Source organism: Centruroides vittatus, unplaced genomic scaffold, assembly GCF_030686945.1.
Source record: "Centruroides vittatus isolate TY-2023 unplaced genomic scaffold, ASM3068694v2 contig_620, whole genome shotgun sequence".
Lineage (NCBI taxonomy): Eukaryota > Metazoa > Arthropoda > Arachnida > Scorpiones > Buthidae > Centruroides > Centruroides vittatus.
In genome coordinates, this window is record NW_027122381.1 from 634,508 (window position 1) to 654,107 (window position 19,600).

Here is a 19,600-nt window from a genome sequence, read left to right on the forward strand (position 1 = left end):
ACGTTTGATAACCTATATACAGTGGTACCTCGACATACGAGTTTAATTCGTTCCGTAACCTTGCTCGTATCTCAAAGCAATTTTCCCTATTGAAATTAATTGAAATGCCATTAATCCGTTCCAGCTCCCAAAACACCACCTCAGTTGTTTTTGTTAAGTGTTTTTGAATAAGAAAAATGTATTTACAGGAAGAAACATTTGTTTATAAATAACAAATACATATTCTATAAAAACATAATAAAAGAAAAAGTGAAGTGCTTACAAAAGCGCTTAATTTTTGTCACTGGTCTTCGCTTTTTTCGTCACGCTTTGCTCATTTTCACTTGCAGATCGTTTAAAAAAACTGTCCAAGGAGGTTTGTTTCTTCCTCCCTTTCAGGATATTGCGGAAATGAGTTAGGCAAGTTTCGTTGAACAACTCCGATGCACGACCAGTTGCAACTTTTTCGGGGTGATTTTTATCCACGAACTCCACAACTTTCTCCCACATTTCCAAGATCTCCTTTATATCTCTTGTAGAGATAACCTCCTCCATCTCTGGCTTCTCTTCAGAACTAATTTTTCGTTGAACCACCGTATGCTGCTGCGAATGTAGATCGTGTAACTCCTCGGTTGTCAGCTCCTGAGACTGTTCCTCGACGAGTTCGTTCACATCTCTCTTATCCACCTCCAGACCCATAGATTTTCCCAGAGAAACAATCTCCTCTACCACTGACACTTCGGGTTCCAATCCTTCGAAGGCTCTTTCAGCTACAGCCTCAGGTCACAGCTTCTTCCATGCAGAGGTTAAGGTCCTCGTAACACCCAGCCAGGCCTGATCAATAATTCTTAGGCATATCACGATGTTAAAGTGGTCCTTCCAGAACTCTCGAAGGGTAAGGTTTGTGTTCTCCGTCACCTCAAAGCAGCGCCGAAAAATGTGCTTGGTGTACAACTTCTTAAAATTAGAAATCACCTGCTGATCCATGGGCTGCAGGATAGGAATGGTGTTGGGTGGTAGGTAGAGAACCTTTATAAACTTGAACTCTTCGAGTAAATCATCTTCGAGATTTGGTGGATGAGCAGGGGCATTGTCGAGGACGAGAAGGGCTTGCATGGGTAGGTTGTTTTCCTGTAGATATTTTTTAACAAAGGCCAAACACCAGGTTTATCCACTCCACAAAGAATTTCCTGGTGACCTACGCCTTCGGATTTGCCCTCCACATAACTTGCAGTTTTTCTTTTAAAATCTTATGTGACTTAAAGGCTCTGGGATTTTCCGAATGGTATACTAGCAGAGGCTTAATTTTGCAGTCGCCACTCGCATTGGCGCAAAGTGCTAGAGTTAATCCATCCTTCATGGGTTTGTGACCTGGCATCGTCTTCTCCTCTGCCGTTATGTAAGTCCTATTTGGCATCCTTTTCCAGAAAAGCCCTGTCTCGTCACAGTTAAAGACTTGCTGGGGGATGTATCCTTTGGCTTCTATCAGTTCGGAAAACGTTTTGATTTAAACCTCAGCTGCCTTCACATCCGAACTTGCTCCCTCACCATGCTTGACGACGGAGTGAATGCCGGTCCTTTTCCTAAAGTTGTCAAACCAGCTCTGACTGGCTTTAAACGAGTCCTCCGATTCCTCGTTTGTGGAAGTGTGTGGGATCTGCTTCAGCAAATCACCGTAAATCGCTCGTGCCTTCTCACGTATGATGCTTTGTGTTAAAGTTCTCCTTGAAGCTGCTTCTCTGTCACCCACACCATCAGTAGTTTCTCCATCTTTTCATGGAGAGACGTCCGGAGCTTAGAAATTATTGTAACGCCCTTAGCTGGCATTATACGCTTTATCAACTCCTTCTGTTTAAGCACATTGATGTGCTACGCCCGTACATCCTCGCCAAGTCAATTACTTGCACACCTTGCTCATGTTTTTCTATGATTTCACGCTTTAATTCAATAGACATCATTATCTTCTTCGGACCCATGGTTATAAAAATAAATGTGATAATGTTTTGTAAATGTACAAAAAGCGTAAAACGCGAACCCAATTTATCAAAAATTCTTCGAAAACGAGGGAAACAAGCACACAGACTGAGGTCTAGTCTGAGGTGGGAGAAACCGTTAGACGCTGCACACGACCCCAACATGCGGGGCGCATGTTGGGGTCGTGTGCGATTCCTCGTATCTCAAATCTTGCTTTCATCTCAAAGCAAAATATCGCTCGCTCGGAGGCTCGTATCTCAAAACACTCGTATATTAGGGCACTCGTATGTCGAGGTACCACTGTATATATATTTAGGATTTATACAGGGCGTAAACACGAACATTGTACTGGAGTATAGGTAATAAGCAGCAGGCTATTCGTTGCTTTGGCGATTCAAGAATAGTATACTATACGATTGATGAGGCCAATGCAACACTTGGGGATGCAATGCCAAGGGGACGGCCGGGAGGATTTTTTAAGGAAGAGTTAGATGTGAAGAAAGTTCGGAAAAATCCACTTGGCCAGTTCGGTTTGTCGGGTTCGAACCCGCGACCAACTGCCAGCATTCGGTGACTTTATCCACTCGGGCACTAGTGGACCGCTCGAGAAACACAATAATCTTCTATAAATGATGGTAAGTGTTCTAAATATGGATATATTCCTAACTTTTCTCCGTTTTTGACAGCCATATTCGCTAGTTGTTAGCACCTAACAATGTGTATTCATAAGAGAAGTTTCCATAATGACTCGCAATTCAAATCAACCACGTAATAAAATTAAGGAAGCCTCTTTTAATACTGTAGATTATCAAAACCTGTTATTTTGGCTTTTTCCCTTACTTAAAAGTAGTTTTAAACCAGTTAGGCTTATAAGTTATTTACGCTTCAAATCCAAGTACGTGGGTTCCTAATATGGCCATGAATTAAGTGTCCGCACGTTTTCCATCCTTCTTAATTTAAAAACCTAGCCATAGAACGGGCATAACAGGTGACCACATTGGGTATACAGCGTTCAATATTTTGTTATGAGCACTGCTATGTGCTGTATACATTTGTAAATTTATATCAATCTGCTAAGTAAATAAGTTAGACAAATAAATAAAAATTCCTTAACGTATCCATATTTGGCATACTTAACTTGTAAACAAGTTTATTTTCTGTTAATTCTCTTAAGATAAAACCCAAATAACAAGTTACAATTAAGTTCCGTAAACTTTACGTATATAAACAACTTCAAGCAGTACTTACAAATAAGTTAATTAAATTTTGTAGACAGAGCTTATCAAATTTCTCAACAAATTAAGACAAAATTAATGTTCTTCTAAGTATAATTGTATTTAGAAGTCACTAATTACAAGAATGATTTTTTATTAAAACAGAACTTTTCATCTCTTTAATCATTTATCAAATCTGAAACATATGGCGGCGTGACACGTGGGCAATCTGCTGAGGGGTGATGCCTCCCGGGAGGACTTTCTATAAGAAAGTGGCCCTATTCGGGTGAAAACACCCGAAAAATCCCACGTAATTAGGAGTTAGTTGGGGTGGGTTTGCGAAATGCAAACCCACCCCAACTAACTCCAGTGTTCAGTGGTGTTATTCATCCCTCCTGTGGTGGTCGAAGAATACGACACGTGGGCAATCTGCCTCCGGGTAGGACTTTCTACAGGAAAGTGGCTCTATTTAAGTGTTATACACATGAAAACATCCGAAAAATCCCACGTGATTAGCCCCGTTTGCGAGGTACGAACCCACCACCAACTACCAGTGTTCGGTGGCTTTATCCACTCCACTGGTGGGCGAGAAATTTTCGTTGTTGCTCTCATAGAGAAACAATAGAAGGTTCGTGTTTCTCAAAATAAGAAAACATTTAATTATTTTATACCTTAAAATATTAATTAAAAATTAAATTCTCTTAATTAAAATCTAAAATTTCTTCATTTTTTAATACATTAATTACTGCAATTACTCCTACTAAACATCACTTAAATAAGTATAAGTAAGGAGAGATGAAACTTCAAATTTGTTTATTATCGAGTAACATTTTAGTTCTAATATTGGATTAGTTTACATGTAAACAGCTTAATTAAACGAAAGTAGAAATATGAAACTTGAAAGTTCATATAATACTTAATAAATATAGAATATTACGAAAGACTTACTTTCATTTGTTGGACTCTTGGAAACAACATTTCATACCTGGAACGATAAAATTCATATTCATAAATGACTTACGCAAGAGAAGTTTCTATTAATAATAACTATATTTAAGGAGTTTTAAAAACTTGTGATCATTATACGTTAATGACTGCCTTTCACGTAAAGCGTTTACTCATAAAAGTGAAAGAACAATCGATATCTTTACGTCACAATAGATAACCAATGAAAGAGATTTTTAGCATTCACTTGTTGCTTCGAAACTCGAGAATGGTAGCAACCGACTAACAACAGAAATTATGACCAACATAATATAAATTTTAGAACCATAAACTAATAAATTCGTTTAATAATCGATTCATTAACCATAATATACAAATTATTTAAATATATAGTCGAACTCCAATCGCGGTCCCTTCTTAACAACGGCCACCTCTAAACAGCGCCATTTTTATAAAGATTTTTAAACAAAAATGCATATAAAATAACTCCCGAACAACGGCCATTTATGTCCTCATTCATGTGGAATGAATAAAGTCGCGGGTTCGTACCTGAAATTGGTTGGTCACGTGGAGTTTTCTCCACGTGACCAAGGCCTAAGTAGGGCTCAATTTTCCATATAGAAACCTCCCCATAGGTAGAAGACAATGCGTTGAATTGCCTTCTTTTGTATTTATAACTGTATTTATATTCAATTTTAATTCATCGATATTCTTATTTTTTATATATTACTTCCCATTTGAAGTTTAAGTAATTTTTGGTTTTGGCATATACTATAAATAAAATGAAGTTATATTAAAACATTAACTGATTAAACTTTTTGACATCATTATGTTAGATTTTCGCTCAAAGTACAGAACTCATTAAAATGAAGGAATTAATTTAAAAATAAAATAATATTAAAAATTAACTCTAATTAATTTTGAAATAAAATAATATTAAAAATTATAGATAAAACTGGCTCAAGAATTCTGAAAAAAATTTAATTAATTACTTAAAAGTATTAAAATACGTCTAATTTTTAGGTTTATCAATTAATTATTTTATTTAAAATAATTAATTGATAAACCTACAAATTATATAATTTAATTATATAAGAAATTAAATTAACTTAATTAATACAAAATTTTTTAATTAAAATTAATTTTATAAGCGTAATTTTAATTACTGGGTCTGGCAGAACCCATGCAGAGTATGGGTAAAGACCACCTTAATGGCCGTAAAACTTTTTTAAAAATATATTGTTTAGCGATTTCTCTACCTTCAAATTTTAATATTAAGGAAATATAAGCAATAAACTTTAATATAAATCTACTTTACTCGGCCAAAACGTAACAATTCTATTCAAATTAAAAGGTTTTGACCTCTCCGCTAGAGGGCTGATCAGAAATCAATGAGTTATAGGTGGCGTGCCCTCTAGCGATTGGTTTTGAAACCATTTTTTGAAATCAAAATGTAAATTTTAGATAGGTGACCTTGAGAAGCTGTATTATTTTTCAAAAAATAAAAATATTTACATTTATTCTTTCATGTTTCCATAATTATAAACATAAAAAAATAACCTTGAACGAAATATAAGTTTACGTTATTCTTTTATAAAATTAATAACATTGAAAAAAAATGAAGAAACTTATCAGAAATTTTTCAGACTTAATTAAAATTAGAGAAAGAGAGAGAAAAAGAAGAAAAACAAAATTAAGTGTATTTTTAATTATTTTTCTTTAATTGAAGCAATTTCAGTTTAATTAAATCCTTTTTAATTTTATTTTCGAAACATCAATCACAAAGAAAAATTAGAGGAAACATTTCTTTCAAACGCTAATATTTACAAGAATTTTGAAACCAGAGAATGCAGAATATTAAAAACAATTAAAAATAAAAGAATCATCCAGTTACAATACAAATATTCTATAAGAGATCGAGCCTGCTGTTCTGGGGATCTGGGATCAAATTTGGGCAGTGGAAAATTCCAGAAAAATTTTCGGGGTGGTTTATCCTGAATACATCAGAACCTGTTTTACACTATTCCACCCCGTTGTTAGTTTTGCCGTTTGCCGAACCCGTGATGAGCTTGGAAAAAAAGGCCCTCTTAGTTCCTACAGGATGAGAAAATATGTATTATTTATATTTTCTAAAAATAAATCATATACAGTCAAACCTGTTTTTATGCGGGGGATAGGGACCGCATTAAAAAAAACGCATAAAAAAAATCTCACGAAACTTCACGAATGGCTGTAAATAATAGTTTTCGCAACACAATTAAAAAAATATTTTTTTTTATGCGGTCAACAGGGACCGCATAAAAGAAGTCTCACATAGAAAATAACTCAAAACCGTACTAAATAGAATTTATTGACAACAGATGTCAGCACTTGACTGCATCGTCTGGTCTATCGTCTGTTTTACATATTTTTGTCCAGTTGGTGTTTTGTTGACTTAAAAAGTAAATTATTTCATTTTTCGCATATTCATGCAATAATATTACTATAATAAGTGCATTTATGCTATAATAAGTTTATTTAGCTATAATAAGTCAACGTAAGACATGACGAATCGCACGAGACTAGTCGCCAACTATACCGCACAAATTAAAAATTCGCATTAAAAAAATCGCACAAATAAAAATCGCACATAAAAAGAGCGCATAAAAACAGGTTTGACTGTACAGTCGAACCTCCAATAATGGTGTGCCCACCAGTGGCCGAGTGGCTAAAACCACTGAACAGTGATCGCGGGTTTGGCCACGTGGAGGTTCCTGAAGTTTTCTTGTTTGTAACAGCAAATGGGGTTAGTTTTCCTGGGAGGCATCCCTCTCGGTATATCGTCCACGTGTCGGGTTTTCGAAAACAAATAAACCAAACCTTACAAAGATCGCCTCTAAAACGGCGGTTATTTTCCCAGAAATGTACCGTATGCATAGAAAATAACCTTTAAACAACGGCCACTTTCGTACATTGGCAGTTTTTTTATGTTTACAGGTTTGGCTGTATTTATATATTTATAAAATTCATTTAAATAATTGCTTAAAAAAAGTTGATATTACTGTCCAGAGGAATTAAAAGTAAAATATGAAAAATTCTGAATGTTAATGAATTTCAAAACCTTTTAAAATATTATATGTTTTTTACTATTTATAAAATACTCTTATTGATTTTTTGAGTAAAGAGTTTTCTCTCTTCTATTATAACTTTTTCTTCAATAATCTTGTTTCTTTTTCTAGAAAAAAAAATCGATTATTCTAAAAAGTATACTCTAAATTGATTCTAGAATTTAAAGTATATATTCATGCATATTTTGAAGTTGGTATTGCTTTCAAAAAATTCTTATGCCTTATGTTTCAAAATTTATTTAAGAAAATATCATAAAATATAAGAACAAACAGTTATTTTTTGATAAATTTGAACTATTTTAACTTGAAAGCTTATTGTTAGTAAAGGTTTATTAATAAACATATATTTTTCTGGATAACTCAGATATTTTGCAATCAATTTAACTATAAATCTATTTATTCTTTCTTAAAATACATCAACTCTGTTCAAATGTAAAGTTTGCTCTCTCCGCTAGAGGGCTGATCTGCAATCAATGAAACGCCTTCTAGCGATGGGTTTTAAAACCATTAAAATGGCATTATTAGACGAAATTCGATTTTATATGACTTTAATAATTGAATTTCTGTTAAAAAAAACAATTTTAAAGTTTATATTTTTCTCCGTTTAAACTCAAAATACTTTTCTTTTTTTTACATAGAAAAATATGTATCTTTTTATGGTTTTACACAACTTCTTTCAAAGATTTCTACGCTGTAACATGTAATTTAGTTCAATTTTACTCAAAAATCATTTTTTAGCCAAAGAAAAGGGCATTTTATATTGATTTATTCACTATTCTAACATTTTTTCTGAATACTTTTCGTGCAAATCTAACCCGGGTCTAATTTCCTGCTCAGTAAAACTATGATAAATCCTCGAGAACATATTTTTAGAGTTATGAGTTACAAATTTAACAAAATAACTAAATTTAAAGTAACATATATAACGTAACTATTAAATACTAAATACTTTGTGTACAACTTCATCTTCATCTCCATTGACAGAGATGAAGATGAAGTTGTGCACAAAGTATTCATTTCTATTGATGAAGATGAGTTTTGGAGAGGAGATCAAGTCCAGTGTTAAGACTGGAAAAAGACCCGAAGAAGTTTGGAAATTCGATAGGGAAAAAATACAGTTAAACATAAATATTATGGAGAAAAATATGGTCATACGTAAATGATGAGGAAGAGAGTATATTTAAAGCAATGGTGAACTGAGAAGAGGAAGAAAGAAATAAAGGTCAACAAGGATGAAATGTAAGAAGATTCTGGTAAGCATTAACACGAGAAGGTTAAACAATAAAGGTGTAATAAATAGAGTACAACAGTAGCTAAGATTAAAGAGAAGGCTTGGTTGAAGAAGTCCACAGTAAGAAGGAAATCCTAAAAGAAGAAGTGTATTTTCATTTATATGTAAAACATAACATAAAAAACTGACATCAAAGTTATGAAAGTTTAATAATATTTTGGATATAGCTACATTAGCAATTTCTGTATATGTAACTCAGTATAATCAAGGAAGCCGTATCATTTTGCAATTTGTATCTCCACTTCCATTAATTTCTACGATTGTATAATTCATTTAAACACTACTACAGTTAATTATTTTTGGAAATTTTAATGTAATGTAATTCGTAAAGACGAAATGGCATTTAATTGCGTTATGCTCTGCGTGTACACTTTTTAAAAAGAATTTAATTTTAATAATATTAAAAAAAAATTTAAAAGATATTATCTGAAGACAATGATCATTATTAATTTAAATTTAATTATTTCGAAAACAAAAAATACTTAATTATCAACCTCATTTAAAGAGAAATAATGGTATAATTATATTTTGCTCGGTTTATCTGCAATATTATGTTGAAGCAAAATTAGAAAATTTCCTTTGTTTTATATGAAAATTTTGTTTTTAAAAATCGATTAATATCGTCATTAAACTATAATTATATTTTTAAAATCGATTTTTTAACTAAATAATATAGACTTATCATCAATTTTCTGCAGGATTTAAGATGATTGATCGCGAGCAGCTGAGTGCTTTACGTCCTCTACTTTGAATTAAAACTTTAAAAAATTATAATTATATTTATTTTATTTTATTTTTTTAGTTTTTCATCTCTTAAACTTATTTTATATTATTTTGTTTTATACAAAAATTTCTAAATGTAAGTTAAATTTACATACAAATAAATAATTAAATAAATGCTGATTTTATTAATAAAAATATATATTTTAGTTAGATTTATTATAAATTAATTATAATATTAAAGCTTTCTTTTATAGAGAAAGTAAATATTTACGATTTCTTTTAATTACAGCTACAGTAAATGTTAACTTCAGTTAGTTATTTTTTCTTAAAACAGAACATTAAAAATCAAGAACTTTTGTTTCAAAATCTTCTTCTTATTTGATATAGTCCTGTCCAAATACAATCTTCAACTTTTTTTTATGAAGAAGATTAATCAAGTCCTGTCAGTACATTCTTCAGTCTTACTTTATTTTCTTCTTCTTCATATAATTCCACTTCAAGTGTAAAGGTACATCTTAGCTACCTTCATATAAATCCAGTCCAAGTGTAAAGGTACATCTTAGCTACCTTCATATAACTCCAGTCCAAGTGTGAAGGTACTGTACATCTTAGCTATCTTCTTTATATAAAACCATTCCAAGTATGAATATGCATCTGACTTCGCTATCTTCTTCACCTAATATGGTTTCTATCCAGGTGTAAAGGTACTTCTTAGCTATGTTCTTTTTCATACAGTTCCAGTCCAAGTGTAAAAATAATCTTTACTTTTCTTTTATGAAGAAAAATCGAGAAAGAAATACGATAACTTTTCCTTCTCGATTTTTTCTTCATATGATACAATTCCTTGTTCGTTGGACAGGAACTGTGTGTAAGAGAAAAAAACACAAGAAGAAAACAGCAGAAAAAAATGAAAAGATAGACTATAAATGAGGATAAAACTTGCTTTCGAATGCTGCACATTTCGACTGAAACGGATATGTAACTACTGAATTGATTTTACACCCTGCTGAGATGATGTATCGTAATTTTGTTAATATTTTCATGATATATGTATCTCTCCCACAAAACTTTCCCTCGCAATTTTGTCAGAATATCTTTGATCGATACATTTTTACCTTTAAAATATTTAATATTCGTTGAAAATATCAACTTTTTTTCCACGAAAATTGTAAATTCTATCCTATAAAATTCTTTACCTTTACTCGTATATTTATTATTATATTTATAATTAATTAATTTCTTGAAAAGTGATGAAATTTAATTCGACGAAGCCATTATAAATTAATCGTTTATATTGGAATAAATCTTTATAATTTATAATTTATTCTCTTTCTTATTTCGTTTCTCAATTTTTAATTAAAATCCGAACTCGAAAGTTTATTTATTATAAAAGTAAATGAAGAAAAACTTAGATTCACTCACTGTTAAGTTTCTCAACCTGTAAGTCGCGATCTAAATTCGAAAATTAAATCTTTCAGTAATGTTAAAGCTTATAAAAAAAATATTAATAACTTTAAAATGATTTTAAAATTAAATTATTTAATTATTATACGAAAAATATAGCCTTTTTATATTAGTTTATACGAATTTTTAAATGAATTAATGCTTGAAATTACTATTATTTAAGCCTTAGATGCATGTTAAATGCAAGAAAAATACCTTAAAATGTGCTTTTTTTAAAGTTAAAATAATAAAAATTTATTTTTTCTCCTCAAATGTAAAAAATTCTCTGAAGATTTTTTAGAATCATTTATTCAATTCCCCAAAGAAGTGCGAGAAAATCAAGAATAATTGTTTGGATTTTCTCTCGTAGCTACTTAATACTTAAAATATTTACTTATATTACTTAAATCAAATAAAATACTCTTATATAATACATAAATTTAAATATAAAATATATATATATTTTTAACCTTAAAAGGCTCTTTATACATTATATATTTATACTCTTTAAGTATAAACTGGGAGAAATGCCTTATAAATTCGAGTGATTTAATGCAATTTCTTTTATAAAATAACACCGATTTAACAGAATTAAAATAAGTAAAATATGAAATTTACAAACAGGGGTGTCCAAAAGTCGGCTAACCACGCTTTTGGGCCACCCTCTATTTACGAAATTCGATCAATAATAAGTTCATTTATGATTTATTCTCTATCCAAACAATAGATTTTCTAAAGAAAGTTATTTATAGTCTATAGAACTTTAAAGATAAACAAGAAGATTTAACTGTTCCTGCTGATAAGGAATGTTTTATGTTACTATACAATATTTGTTTAATTAAAAAAAAACACACACACAAGAAATTATGCTTTAAAATATATAAAATATTCTATATGCTTTTATTTAGAATAATATAATTTGTCTATAAACATTTTATAGTAATATATATCCATTTTAGCCCCATTTAATACCCATTTTTACGCATATTTTCTCTATTTTTTAAAAAAATTCTATTTTAATCATTATCACTCTTCTTAAGACCATATTTGACACGAACTTTTAAAGAAAAATCTTGTAAATGTACCTACGATTATTGTAAATTGGTCGTGAATAAAGCACACCAGCGCCTGTAATGTAGGAGATTCTTACTGGTATATAAGAAAATCTGGAAGGAAAAGAAGGTAAGTTCGTTTGTTTGTATGTCGTCTTCGATAAGAACTTGATAAATACTTAGTGTGAGGATTAATTGTGTGAAAACACTTAAAAATACCTTTCAATTTCTTGAAATATACATATATATATTAAACAGGATTTAACAGAATTTAGTGAATTGACAAGTAAATCTGTGTTAATTTACCTGCTAGCATTTTAATCCTGTTTTTGAGAGGAATTTAAATTATCAATGAGGCTAAATTTGTAAAAAGAATAAATAAAATGAGAACTTCAAAGATTTGTTTCTACAAAAGAAGTGAAATTACTTGTTTGTAAGCCATTGTATTCGTTTGTAGAATTAAATCTTTCTTCATTAGTGTAAAGAATTTAAAAAAGTAAGACATCAGTCGGAAAGATAGAAATTTAGTTGATGGAGTACGCAAAAATTCATTAAAACAAAGGAGTGAAACACTAATAAGCATTGTTTAAACAATAAGAAAGTGCTGATAAAATGAAACAAATACAATTAAAATGTATAGAAAGATAGAAGCAAATGCAATTATAAGAAACAGAAACAAAGGAAACACTAATAAAAATACATGTAAAAATTGTTAGAAGAAACAAAGAAACATACAATTAAAAAAGAAGGAACAAGTAAAACAGACAGAAACAAAGAAACGAATCGCCATTAGAAACAACAGGGAAAAAAACAATTAAAACACCTTTCAAAAACAAAGAAATAAAAAAAACAATTAAAAGCGCGTAGAAACACGAAGTAAGACGTGATTAAAAGACAGAAACAGAGAAGAAAAAGCACCCAACACATAAACAAAAACGAATGAGAAGAGAATTAGAGATGAAGAAACAAAACGAAATCAATAACACGATAAAATAGAAGCAAAACACCATTCAAAAGCTAGAAACAATAGAATGAAATATTAAACAATCGAAAGAATAAAAACACACAAAAGGTTTTTCTTAAAAATAAAACTTAGTAAATGACCAGAGAGATTCGTTTATCACTGGATAAATATAGTTATATAAAACATCTGATATTCATCGAAGAAATTATTATTTGTGAATAACGTAAAAAAATTCATAATTAAATAAAAGGCATTAAGTAGAACAGATTATAAATAGAACCTCGGGAATATAATTATTGAATATAAAACATACGAGGAACAATTATAAATTATTCATACAATCAACATAAACATAAAAAAATATCTAATATGAAAGTAGGCGTTTATTACACGAAATATAAAAATACATCAATCAATAATCTCCATTTACTTAATTATAATATAATACGGTCGAACCTGTAAACAACGGCCACCGAAGAAGGAAAGATAAAAATAGCCGCCGTTGGAAGGTTATTTTGCATGCATTTATGCTCAAAACAGTTCCTGGAAGAAATATCGTTGTTTACAGGTTATCTCGCTGAAAAGGTGGCCGTTGTTTAGAGGTTTGAATGTATGCATTTTTATTCAAGATTTCTGAAAAAAATTCCGCCATTTACAGGTTATTTTGTGAGCCAATTTACTTCAACGTTGTTGAAAAACTGGCTCACGTTTAGAGGAGTCGTCATTGAGAGGTGTCCGTTATTGGAGGTTTATTTTAATTACGTTAAATTAGCTTTTTCTCTTATTAAAATATATTAATGCGTAACAATATTTAATTTTTTCGTCTGAGTATTTGATTTTATAAAAGATTTTTTGTATTTAAACGAAGAGAAAGGTTGAAAATAAAATTCTAAGGATTAATTAGAAAATTTCTAATTCAGTTTTCTAATTAACAATTTTTAAATTAGTTAAAACAAATGCATAAATTTAAAGAAGGATTTAAACACTCGAACAGTGGATTTCTAATAACAATTAATTTCGACGTATTGTTAAAGGGGGTTTGCTTCAACAACGTGATTTTTAATTAAATTCTCTTCTGTTTTTATTTTTATTACTCAAACGTGTATCAAAGTAAGTAATTATCATTAAATTACTATTTTCGTTATAAAATCTGCGACTATTTTAATTTCCTTTTTTTTCTCCTCGCCTTTATCTTAATATTCTTAATTTTTTCGCCATTTAAAAAGTCATAAAGCAAATAGACTATTGTGGAAACAAGAGTATATTTGCATTATGATTTTTTAAATGTTTCCTTTTTTATTATGGTAATTTAATTCTTTTAATGTTATTAATACATTTTACTATTGTTTTTAGTAGAAAAATTGGTTATTAAATCGTTGGGTGCGTTTATAAATATGATAATTGTAGGTGAGGGGGATGTCAAACTTCGAAACGCAAGCATTTAATGCCGTTTCCGCTAACTAAATTTATGGAAAATGGATTTGAAATTAACTTTATGGGCGAGTATAAAATTAACGAGTAAAAATTATTGCGACATTGGGCTGCATAGTCTTAATTTATTTCGTTTAAAATTTACGTTTCCCCTGTACATCATACTTTCCCTGATAACAACAGTCGTGCCGGTCATCTATGTCACTCCGTTCGAAGGAAATTTCGAATTTAAATCATGTATGTGACTTTCGGTCTCGATCGGAAGTTCATATATTTTAATCTGGGCCTCCTGCCCCTAATTTGTCCATATCTGATATCGATTTCTACCGTTCTCGAGATTACAGACAGACGGACGGACGACAGTGGGAATTTATAGGTCTACAATTTTTTAAAAATTGCAGCCCAATTAAATTATTATAAGAAAACGTAGATACATATCGCAGGGATGCCCAAAAGGAGCAAATTGTTTTGAACCCCGAGGAATAAGGGGCTTTATACAATGTTTTTTTCCGTCTGTCTCATTTGATATTTTAATAATTCAATTTGCTATATGGCCCGAGAATATATCTGGCTTCAGGCCCCATTAAACCCTGCGTATATGTGATCTATTAGAAAGATCAGTCACTACTCACGTAGGCTCGAATTAAATTTGAGCCTTCACGAGAATGATTTCAGACACGACGTACAGACAAACGATAGAAGAAAATACAAAATCCAAGCGATTCTTTCTAAAATTTAAGGACTTATAAAGTATCTTAACGCTTCATCCCAGCACATTTACACATATCGATCCATCTCAGAGAAGTGGATTCATACTTGAGAACGTATTATCAGTTGCTTGATCACAATCAATAAACTCTCTTCTTTAAAAATAAAAAAAAAAAACAATTTAACAAATAAAAAGTAATGTTATATAGCTTAAAAATTGTCATTTTCATTTTTAATTGGAGTTAAATTCTTCGAAAAATTCAAATATAATTTAACCCATAAATTTCACGAAATAAACGAATAAACAAATAATTCCTCCCCCGCCTCTCGATCCAATATGCAAATTAGTTTTCGCCACAGAAGTTAACGTTTGACGTCATTTGTTTACGACACTAAATAACACTAGTCGCGTGTAGTTGTGAATGATGCGCCGTTATTGATATCGATATTGATTGTGAGTTTTTTTCTTATTAATTTCTCTTACTTAATGTGAATAATAATAAAGTTAAATATAAACATTAAAGTAAGAGCTTTAAAAATATATCTAATAACTTTTTCCTTGTTTTAAAGTATTAAAAGTTAATATAATCATACCTCGTATTTCTTAAAAAATTAATATATTATACATTTAATTTTATCTGTTTTCTTATTTATATTTAAATAAAAAAATTGTGAGTAAATTTTCCAGTTTTTACACTCATCCTTGTGTTCGATTTTTTTTTTTTTTTGTTTGTTTTTTAATTTTATGTCAGCGCGCGCTAATTTTCGACACTTTTCTGAATTTATAGCTTACGAGTAAGGCCTGCTTTATGAATCACAAGTGGCCTGGCAGCTCCAGAATGAAATTGTGCAGCTTCCAAGACAGGACCAAAAAGCTGACAGTGGAGGCCACTCTATAAAATCTTAAGGAACATTTAGTCATTTTCTTGGCAGAAGAATCACTTTAGGGCCTCAGGAACTTAGTAGAGCCACAATGGGACTTTACTGTGAGATTTCAGGTAATCTGTAGTGAGATCCATACTGTAAACTTTTCTATAGGGTCTCGGACAATCCATAGTGAAAGCCCATAATGGAGGCTTTACAGTATGACCTCACAGAATTCATAGTGAGTGCCCATGATGGAGGCTTTACTGTAGGATCTTACGAGAATCTATTGTAATATCTATAGTGGTGACTTTACTATTTTATTATGAGATATAATATATATGTATATATATATAACAGAGAAAACGAAAGAAAATTGAGATACTTTAGATTTATAAATACAAAAGAAAATATTGCTTTAATATAATGAATAATAATACAAAATGAATTATAATTTATTTTATTTTTAGAAGAATTCACAAGTAAACGAATTAAAATATAAATATTTTAATAGGATTTGCATAGAAAATTAAATTAATTATATTAAATAAATAAATTATTTACAAAATTTATTTGCTATTTTAATTTTAAGTAACATTTTCAAGTATAATTTTTAAATTTAATTTTAAACCATGTATTGATTGTCTGGAATTATATTAGAAATTTAACTTATTTTCATAAATAATGAAAGGAATTTAATTACTTTTCAGTGGTTTCAAACTAAATATTTAATTTTATTAATAAGTACCATAATTAAATGTTTGCAGTTAATAAAATAATAATTGCATTTTAAATAGTCATTCAGTCGGATATGAAACTAAATAGGTGTGGGTTGGTTATGTTCCGAAGAGAATTACGGTGTTTACGAGTTATATAATCGTTATAAACGAGAATAATTGGCAAATTTTATTAATGGCGTAAGGCAACTCAACTCAAGGATGATGCTACCCGGAAGAATTTCTATAGAAAACTAACACCTGTGGTGTTAGACACGCAAAAACTCCAGCAAATTGCACATGGACCAGGACCTTGGTGAGGTGCGAACCCGCGACTAACTATTAGTGTTCGATGATTTGGTCACAATAAGCGATTTATAATCGAGTGCTGATGTTACAAACTATAATTAATCAAGAATTTAATTAGAATAACACTTGCTCGGATTGGGGTTCGAACCTGTAACTCTCATTACGCGTATTGTCAATTGCTGCATATACAATTCGAAATTCTTCCAAGCCAATTAATTAATTAAGTAAATAACAAATAACGACATAATCTCGGTTAGTTATTAAAGTTTGGTTTAATTAATAATTGTGTTATTAATTAGCTAATACTGCTTAATTTTACAAATTAGAACATAATAACGATTGGAACACATAATTAGAATATAATTATTGATTAAGATATTTGGTTATTTTCAAATTTACGAATATTCTGTCGTGTGCACCTAAACACGACAAATTCTACATCACCATGAACAATTTTGGGAAATTCGTTCTAATTTTTCCGTCTTTAAGAATAGATTTAATTTTCTACCGGCTAATTTTGATTGATTAATTGATTAATTAGCACGAGGCACCTCCATATTATATGCTAGACAGACCATAACTATGTTCATTACTTGAAGGATTGGCACGCAACGGAGTTAACAGCATGGACGAGGGATAAGGAATGATGTCCTGACCTTCATCTCCAATGGTAAATTATAGAATTTTAGACTGGCTTCAAATTCGTATTCATCACTGTAAGCTGACAAATGCAGGGCCCTGTGTTTTCAATGGTAAATTATGAACTTTGGAACTGGATTCGAACTCGGACCCTCGCTGTGGCAGACTGACAACTTACTACGTGGCCAGCTGACTTACCATGCCAATTTTTCGTTTATTCGCTTTTTTTTTCAATGAATTAAAACTTTTATTAAAAAAATAAGTGTTCTGTGTAATTAAGGTGTGTTTCATATATTTGAGGACTTCATAAAAGTGACACTCTCAAACTATAAATCCTAGTTCGCAAATTTATCTATCGAAAAAGAAAAATTTCAAAGAAAACAAAGTAGACAACAAGGAGTAAAAGGAAGAAATGAGGAGGAGTAGGGTAGGGAGAAAATGAGGAAAGTGAGGAGAAGACGTGCAGGGAGAAAATAAGAACAAAAGATCAAAAAGAAGGGCAGGAGAAGAACAAAAAGAAGAAAGCAAGAGGAGGAGAACAAGAAAAAATAATAGTTTTCCTTTTTTGTACAAAAGTAGGCTAAACTGCGCCAAGAATCGATAAGAAAGTAAGTAGATAAATATGAAGATAAGATACAATAACAAAATGAACAAGCTAATAACTAACGATACATGAGAATAATTGGAACAAACAGAACAAGAAAGAAAAGCAGGAAAATATATATATATATATATGTTTGAATCAGAGTGACATTCTCAGATCAGAAACTGAACCAAAGACAATGTGTAACATTCAAATCTCGAACGAAAACGAAAATTTCTTAACAATCGGTTTACCCAGCGATCAAGGTCATGCAGCAAGTTAAATTAAATGGACCATTACTAAAGCCACGAATTGATGTCACTGTTTGACTCACTTAACTCCATTGATTTATGAATATCAACTACTTGCAGGCACGAATCACTCCCCCCCCGTCGATCGAACTTAATAATATAAATAAAGCGTGGCAATGGTTGATGGATGGCGGTTAACTTACACACCAAGTGTTAATTTTCTGATACGTATACTTTAGATACACGCGGAATTGATTTTTTCTTATTGTTTTTTACATTCGGCCACCATTAGTTAATTGGATTTAGTCAACGAGACGAAAGCGTAACGTAATTTATTTTATCTTTAAATCATTTATTGGAAATCGATGGGGCCGTTAATAACGTATTTCGGAATCGATCAAAATAATTAATTCGATTATTAAATTTATTATTAGATTAAAACAGATAATTGAATCAAGAATATTTAAATCTGGATACATAAATGTGTCTAAACTTACTAAATTATAAATTTTCAATTTAATAAAATGATCGTGGCATTAAATTGACGCTTCCGACGACGGTGAGAACAATAAGAATACCACGTACAATATGAGTAAGAAGGAATGTCACTCGGAGGGTGGGAATGATAGGAATGTCGCATGAAGCGTGAGAATTATAGAAATGCCACGCGAAACACGATAACGATGGGGTGCCACACGGAGCACGAGGATTATAGGAATGCCGTGAGGAACATGATAACAATAGGGGTGCCCCATGAAATATGAAAATTATAGGAATGCCACACGGAACGTGAGGATTATAGGAATGTCACGCGAAGCACGGTAACAATAGGAATGCCACACAAGACCTAGGAACAATTAAATGTTGCACGGACCATGGAAATTACAGGAATGTCATATAAATCATGGAAATAAGAACGTCATCAAAAACATACGAACGATAATTCTTTCGCATAGAATATGGGGACAATAGAATGCCACAAAGATCATGAGAACAAAGTTGCTTTCACGTTTTAGATTATATTCAAGTAAATACATTTTTAATTAATGTTATAATCAAAGATATATATTTTGAAAAATAACCAAACAAATTAAAATTCATTAACCTTCAAACGAAACAAATAAATTCGGAATTCCCCAGGAGCTTCTTTGATGTATTGACATAATGTAAGTAGAATTTTATTTGTTTATTTCGTCGACTTTTGAAAATCTCGACCTCATGGGACACACGTGAGGTCAATTCCCTCAAAACGTCCTTTCGTGTCAATACAGCATGAAAATTAAACTTTTCAATAGTCCTCCCTTTGAGATTTCGTAATCACTACTGAGATTAAATAAGATTAAATGCTGTTAGAACAAAATTATATACGTTCCTTTCCTATTTTAGTAGTAAATAAATAAAACTTTT

General features: G+C 30.8%; 1 protein-coding gene across 6 annotated transcripts in view; it reads right to left on the reverse strand.

Annotated features, from left to right (window-relative positions):
- The window catches only part of LOC136979415 (tyramine receptor 1-like), a 57,999-nt gene that overhangs the window by 2,895 nt on the left and 35,504 nt on the right, over positions 1–19,600 (reverse strand). For 2 of the 6 annotated variants that reach the window (XM_067275388.1, XM_067275387.1), the window contains exons 2-3: positions 10,656–10,685; positions 4,116–4,152 (exon numbers count right to left, since the gene is read on the reverse strand). The gene's annotated coding sequence lies outside the window, so the exon portion shown is untranslated. Of the gene's footprint in view, positions 1–4,115; positions 4,153–4,253; positions 4,320–10,655; positions 10,686–14,755; positions 14,988–19,600 lie in introns of those variants that run through there. The other 4 variants (XM_067275389.1, XM_067275386.1, XM_067275391.1 and 1 more) reach the window with 3 other exon arrangements.